Raw genomic sequence first — 7,500 nt, forward strand, 5'->3', positions numbered from 1 at the left:
TTGAAGATCTCAGGCGAAAGAATGAAAACATGGCTGAGGAACTTGCCAATAAACAGGCTGTGATTGAAGCCCATGAAAATCAAATTGCTGATTACTATCAATCAATTCTAGAGTTGAAAGCCGAGCTGAAAATGGCACAGGAGAAAAATTATGTCCAAAATCAGATGGAATCAGCACTTGTGAAAGAGAAGGAAGCTCTGAAACAAGAGCTTGAAGATATAGTGACTTTGGATGAAGAAAACACAATGAAAATAGTTCAGTTGAATGAGGAACTGGAAAAGGCCAAGAAGGAAATCGAGGCTCATGACGAGCTGAAATCGATCCTTTTGGCAGAGAATGAAGATCTCAAAAAATCCAATGAGGAACGAAGCTTCCTTAATAAAGAATTGGCTATAGAGAAAATCAAACTAGAAAAAGACCTGATGGAGGCTCGTGCTAATAATCAGAAAAGGGTTCTAGAGCTGCAGGGGGAGATTTCTAAAGCTCTACTACAAAATCACGAGCTAAAGGAGGCAGTGTTCACAATTACAAAGAAGAACGAAGGTCTTCGAGAACAACTGGAGAACAAAAATAAACGAGAAAAAAATTTGAACGGTAAGATTGTTCGAATGACCAACTTAGAAGATCAAATGAAGAAAGAATTGTCTGCAGCGAAGGATGTCATTTCTTCACTGAAGAAGGAACTTCAGAAGAGAGATTTGGAAAACGTTATAAAAAAAGAAGGAATGAGTGAAGTTGAAAGGTGTGAAACTGCAGCAGAAGATGACAAAAAAGTAGTCGTTGTGAAGGAAGAAAAACAAGAAGGACAAGACGGACCCACAAGAAAACGTTTGGTAAGGAAACCAAAGAAGAAGAAACCAAAACGGGAAGTCTCTTACTCTTGGGCCCCCCTTGGATCCATAGTCCCGGTTCTGGAAATAGGCGAAAATAAGGTTCATAAGGAAGGAACTCAGGAGGAAAAAATCCAAAATAATTAAGTCAGAAACAAAACAAAAAATGAAAAAAGCAAAAAAAATATAAAATAAAAAAAAACCCAAAATAAGATAAAAAACCAAAAAAAAAAAAAAATTAAAAATTAAAAATTTAAAAAAAAATTTGTGATAAGAATTTTTTTTTATTTTTTGTAAGGGAATGTTTTTTTTTATTTTTATTTTGTGAAAGGAATATATTCTTATGTTATTTTGTGAAAGGAAAACTATTTTTTATTTCATAGCGATGTCGCTTAATTTATAAAAGGAATATACCGGTATTATTATTTTTGTGAAAGGAATATTATTTTTTAATTTTTTTTTTTTTTTTTTTTTTAGGTTGAAGGATGCCAGGCTTAACTGCCTAGGCTAATGATGCTTGTCTGAACTGCCTGGCATATTTGTTTTGTTTTTAGGTTTCAGGATGCCAGGCTTAACTGCCTAGGCTAATGATGCCTGTCTTAACTGCCTAGGCTAATGATGCCTGTCTTAACTGCCTGGCATATTTTTTTTATTTTTTTTAGGTTTAAGGATGCCAGGCTTAACTGCCTAGCCTAATGATGCCTGTCTTAACTGCCTGGCATATTTTTTTTTTTTTTTTTTTTTTTTTTAGGTTTAAGGATGCCAGGCTTAACTGCCTAGCCTAATGATGCTTGTCTTAACTGCCTGGCATATTTTTTTTTTTTTTTTTTTTTTTTTTAGGTTTTAGGATGCCAGGCTTAACTGCCTAGCCTAATGATGCTTGTCTTAACTGCCTGGCATATTTTTTTTTTTTTTTTTTTAGGTTTAAGGATGCCAGGCTTAACTGCCTAGCCTAATGATGCTTGTCTTAACTGCCTGGCATATTTTTTTTTTTTTTTTTTTTTTTTAGGTTTAAGGATGCAAGGCTTAACTGCCTAGCCTAATGATGCTTGTCTTAACTGCCTGGCATATTATTATAATTTTTTTTTTTTAGGTTAAAGGATGCCAGGCTTAACTGCCTAGCCTAATGATGCTTGTCTTAACTGCCCGGCATTTTTTTTTTTTTTTAGGTTTAAGGATGCTTGGTTTAACTGGCAAGCCTGATGATGCTTGGCTTACCTGCCTGGCATAATGATGCTTGGCTTAACTGCCTGGCCTAGTGATTTTTGGAATAACTGACCGGTCTAATGATGCTTGGCTTAACTGCCTGGCCTAGTGATTTTTGGAATAACTGACCGGTCTAATGATGCTTGGCTTAACTGCCTGGCTGGCTTTAATGCCTGTCCTAATGATGCTTGGCTTAACTGCCTGGCCTAATAATACTTGGCATAACTGCAAGGCCTAATGATGCTTGGCTTAACTGCTTGGCCTAATGATGCTTGGCTTAACTGCCTGGCCTAATGATGCTTGGCTTAACTGCCCGGCCTAATGAGGCTTGGCTTAACTGCCTGGCCTAATAATGCTTGGCTTAACTGCCTGGCATAATGATGCTTGGCTTAACTGCAAGGCCTATTGATGCTTAGCTTAACTGTCTGGCCTAATAATGTTTGGCTTAACTGCCTGGCAAAATGATGCTTGGCTTAACTGCAGGGCCTAATGATGCTTGGCTTAACTGACTACCTTAGTAATGCTTGGCTTAATTGCCTAGCCTAGTGATTTTTGGCTTAACTGCCTGGCCTAGTAATTTATGGCTTAACTGCCTGGCCTAGTGATTTTTGGCTTAACTGCCTGGCCTAATGATGCTTGGCTTAACTGCCTGGCCTAATAATGCTTGGCTTAACTGCCTGGCAAAATGATGCTTGGCTTAACTGAAAGGCCTAATGATGCTTGGCTTATCTGCCTGGCCTGATGATGCTTGACTTAACTGCCTGGCCTAATGATGCTTGGTTTAACTGCCTAGCCCGGTGATTTTTGGCTTAACTGCCTGGCCTACTGATTTTTGGCTAAACTGCCTGGCCTAGTGATTTTTGGCTTAACTGCCTGGCCTAATGATGCTTGGCTTAACTGCCTGGCCTAATGATGCTTGGCTTAACCGCCTGGCCTAAAGATGCTTGGCTTAACTGCCTGGCCTAGTGATGCTTGGCTTAACTGCCTGGCCTAATGATGCTTGGCTTAACTGCCCTGGCTAAGGATGTTTGGCTCAACTGACAGGGCTAAGGATGTTGGGCTTAACTACTTTGTCTGAGGGTGTATGGCTTAACTGCCTGGCCTAAGGATGTTTGGCTGAAATGCCTTATCTAAGAAGGTTTAGCTTAACTACCTGGTCTGTGTGTGGCTGAACTGTCCGGAAAAAAACGAAACGCTCAACTGGCTGGCCTAAAAAGAAGGGCCTAGGTGACTGGACTAAAAGTTTGGCATGAATGCCTGGACTAGGGATGTTTGGCTTACCTAATCTGTATAGGGGTACGAGGCTTAACTACCTAGGCTAAGGTTGTATGGCTTAAATACCTTGCCTTAGGAACTATGGCTTAGAGGCCATGCCTAAGGAAGTTTTACGTAACTGCCTCAGCTAAGGATGTTTAGCTTAACTGACTGGCCTAAGAATGTTTGGCTTAACTACCTGGCCTAAGGAGGGACAGCTTCCCTACCTAGCATAGGGATGCTTATCTTAACTGCCTGGCCTTATAATGCTTGAGTTAATTGTATTGCATAAAAATACTTGGCTTGGATACCTGGCATAAAGAAGCTTGCCCTAAATGCCTGGCATAAGGATGCTTAGCTTAAATGCCTGGCACAATTATGCTTGCCCTTGCAGAGCCTAATGATGTTTGGCTTAACTGCAGAGCCTAATAATGAATAGCTTAAATGCCTGGCCTAATGATAATGGCTTAAATGCCTAGCCTTACAATGAATGGCTTAAATATCTGGTCTTAGAATGAAAGGCTTAAATGCCTAGCCTTGTAATGAATGGCTTAAATGCCTGCGCTTAGGATGAATGGCTTAAATGCTTAGCCATAATATGAATGGCTTAAATGTCTGGCCTTAGGATGAATGGCTAAAATGCCTAGCCTTATAATGAATGGTTTAAATGCCTAGGCTCATAATGAATGGCTTAAATGCCTGGCATTAGGATGAATGATTTAAAAGGCTGGCCTTAGGATGAAAGGCTTAAATGCCTAGCCTTATAATGAATGGCTTAAATGCCTGGCCTTACAATGAAAGGCTTAAATGCTTAGTCTTATATTGAATGACTTAAATGTCTGGCCTTAGGATGAATGACATAAATGCTTAGTCTTATATTGAATGGCTTAAATGTCTGGCCTTAGGATGAATGACATAAATGCCTGACCTTAAAATTAATGGCTAAAAGTATGGCCTTGAAATGAATGGCTTAAATGCCTGGCCTTATAATGAATAGCCTAAAAGCCTTGGCCTTAGTACTAATGGTTTAAATGCCTGGCCTTATAATGATTGGATTAAATGATTGGCCTTAGTATGAATGGCTCAAATGCCTAGCCTTATAATGTTTGGCTTAAATGCCTGGCCTTAGGATGAATGATTTGGGCTTAGGATGGAAGGTTTAATGCCTGGCCAGAGGACGAATGGCTTAAATGCCTAGCCTGAAAATGAATGGCTTATATGTCTGGCCCTATAATGAATGGTTTAAATGCCTGGCCCTATAATGCAAGGCTTAAATGCCTGGCCTTAGAATGAATGATTTAAAAACCTGGCCTTAGGATGAGTCTTAAATGCCTAGCCTTATAATGAATGGCTTAAATGCCTGGCCTTAGGATGAACGATTTAAAAGCCTGGCCTTAGGATGAGTGCCTTAAATGCCTAGCCTTATAATGAATGGCCTAAAAGCCCTTTTTTAGGATGAATGGCCTAAATGGCAGGCCCTATAATGAATGGCTAAAAGCCTGGCCTTATATTGGGAGGCTTAATTACTTGGCGTAAGGATACTTGGCTTTAGGAAAGGGTCGTGGGAACCAAGCCTGCACATATAGAAGTTGGCAAAACCCACCTGATGAGCCCTTTGGTCTGGGCGAAACCCTTAAGTATGTCACAGTTGAAGTAAAAGTGGTAGTAGTATGTATGAATGGAATCAATATGTATGTATGTATGTATGTTTATACATACATACATACATACATACATACATATATATATATATATATATATATATATATATATATGTTTATACATACACTTATATATATATATATATATATATATATATATATATATATATATATATATATATATATAATATATATGTATATATATATATATATATATATATATATATATATATATATATATATATATATAAAACCACGAAGAAAAATATATAAATGCTGGATCGAAGTTAGTCTAATTAGCGACATAATGTGACTCACAAATAATAACTCCACTCAAGTCTTTTAATTCTTCCTTTAATGATTAAGATGCATAATTTATGCTTATCATTAGTCAGCTATCGTAATTTTTACGTACACACAAACATACACACACACCCACATGTCTCAATCTTTTTATAAGTTTTATCAAAATCCTTGTTCTGTTGATATAAGGAACATCTCTTCTTTATCATATTATTTGCAAATCTAAAACCAAATAGTGAAGTCATAAACGTCTTCTCTAGCTTGGTCATATAGTGGTAATATGAACTATAATTCTTCCTAGAATAAGTATTCTTTTAGAAATCGTACCCAAATGCATATCTGTGCAGCGTTCAATGCAATAATAAATCATTAAAAAGCTGACGGATTACCGATTTCTTCAGTCCTCGTCATTATGGTTGTGCCTGATATAATTTTTTTTGAAAGAAATTGCATCATTATTATTAAAACAACATTACATTTTCTCTGCTGATGCCAAAACACATTCTTTAACAATCTCTACATCTGTAAAAGGTTTCTTATGTTTGGCTAAGATCCATGCAATCATATGTTGTCTCTGTAAAATTCTCTGCAACATATGAAAAGTAAAGAATTGCCAGGGCTACTATATTCTGTTCCTTTTCACCTGGCCAAAATAAATAAACATTAAGACCCCAATTACTCAGTCATGGTAACTTGAAAGTCAATGATTCTTTGGTATGAGGTAAAAATATGGCTCTCCATTTACAATTATTTCTTTTTTTTAAGCGAGTTCAATTTCATGTAACCCTGATAGAGTAGTCGATATTTCTGAGTTCATATTTTTAGCCAGATGAACCTTTTCCTATTACCAATCTTAATAAAAGATGAGTGATACGGCAAAAGGATGAAATTTTTATGTAGCACTTAGGAATTTTTCTTTGATCACTGATGAATTCTCTACATTTCTCTTTCTCTCCTGCGAGCCGCCAATCTGGCCATTGCGAGCCGCCATTGGCTCGCGAGCCACGCAATGAAGACCACTGATATAGAGCAATGTCACTATCCCTTTCCCCTGCCATTCATGAGCTGTCCTTAAACCTATAATCCTTTAAAAGGAAGTGGGTAAAAGATTCAAAGAACATTGTTGCGAAAACCAGATGATGGGGATCGTAGAGTAAAAATATATAAAAATAAATAGAAAATATATGGCTTAAAGATGGACGAATTTTTTTTTATATTATCAAATCAAAGCCAAAAGATAAGATGAGACTGAAGTAATAATCTCCTACATAATAAAGAGCATTTCTGGCTCTATATATATATATATATATATATATATATATATATATATATATATATATATATATATATATATATATACATATATATATATATATATATATATATATATATATATACATATATATATATATATATATATATATATATATATATATATATATATATATCTTTCCTGTCACGCTCAGCTTACCCCTGTTCCTCAGGTGGGAGGGGTGAGAGTAGTCATACCCCGGTGGGAGGGGAGTGCGTGTATGCATGTATATCCAAATATTTAGCGGTCATTTTTGACGGGTCGCTTACACTGGTATATGTATAAAAGACCAAGTTCACAATATTCTTGGTGTGCATCACAAACTAAGCTACAATCATCTTAAGTCTCAATTTCAGGATCAACAAATCATGCAATGTCACCAAGCGAAATGAGGCGGCAAGTCCCGATCCTTAAAACTGAGATAGGGTCCTAAAGCTTGGACCATGGTACTTAATTATGCGTATGTACCAACCGTGTGTCACACGATCGTACATAAATTATTTTGTATATATTATGCTTGTATCTGCGCTCTTCCCTCGCACTAAAAAGAACCAGAATAAACATGTCTGCATGTTTCCTCTCTAACATTGTCTGTCTCTCGAACATGAAAATTCCTGTTGCCTTGAGGTTTTGTATATAAAGGAGAGTGTTCTTTAATAAAGTTACTCAGTAGATTGCATCCAGCCTTTGAGTCATCATTATCACCCATTGCTAGTCCACTTCAGGACAAAGGCCTCACACATGTCCTTCCACTTGTGTCTGTTTATGGTCTTTCTGTGCCAGTCTATAACCACAAATTTTCTTAGATCGTCAATTCATCGTCTTCTCTCCCCTTCCCTTGCTTCTTTTTCAATCTCTAAAAGAACCAGGGAAAGGAAGAAAAGACGATGGATCGACGGGTTAAGAAAATTTTGCGGGTATAGACTGGCAAAGA

This window comes from Palaemon carinicauda, chromosome 30 (assembly GCF_036898095.1).
Source record: "Palaemon carinicauda isolate YSFRI2023 chromosome 30, ASM3689809v2, whole genome shotgun sequence".
Lineage (NCBI taxonomy): Eukaryota > Metazoa > Arthropoda > Malacostraca > Decapoda > Palaemonidae > Palaemon > Palaemon carinicauda.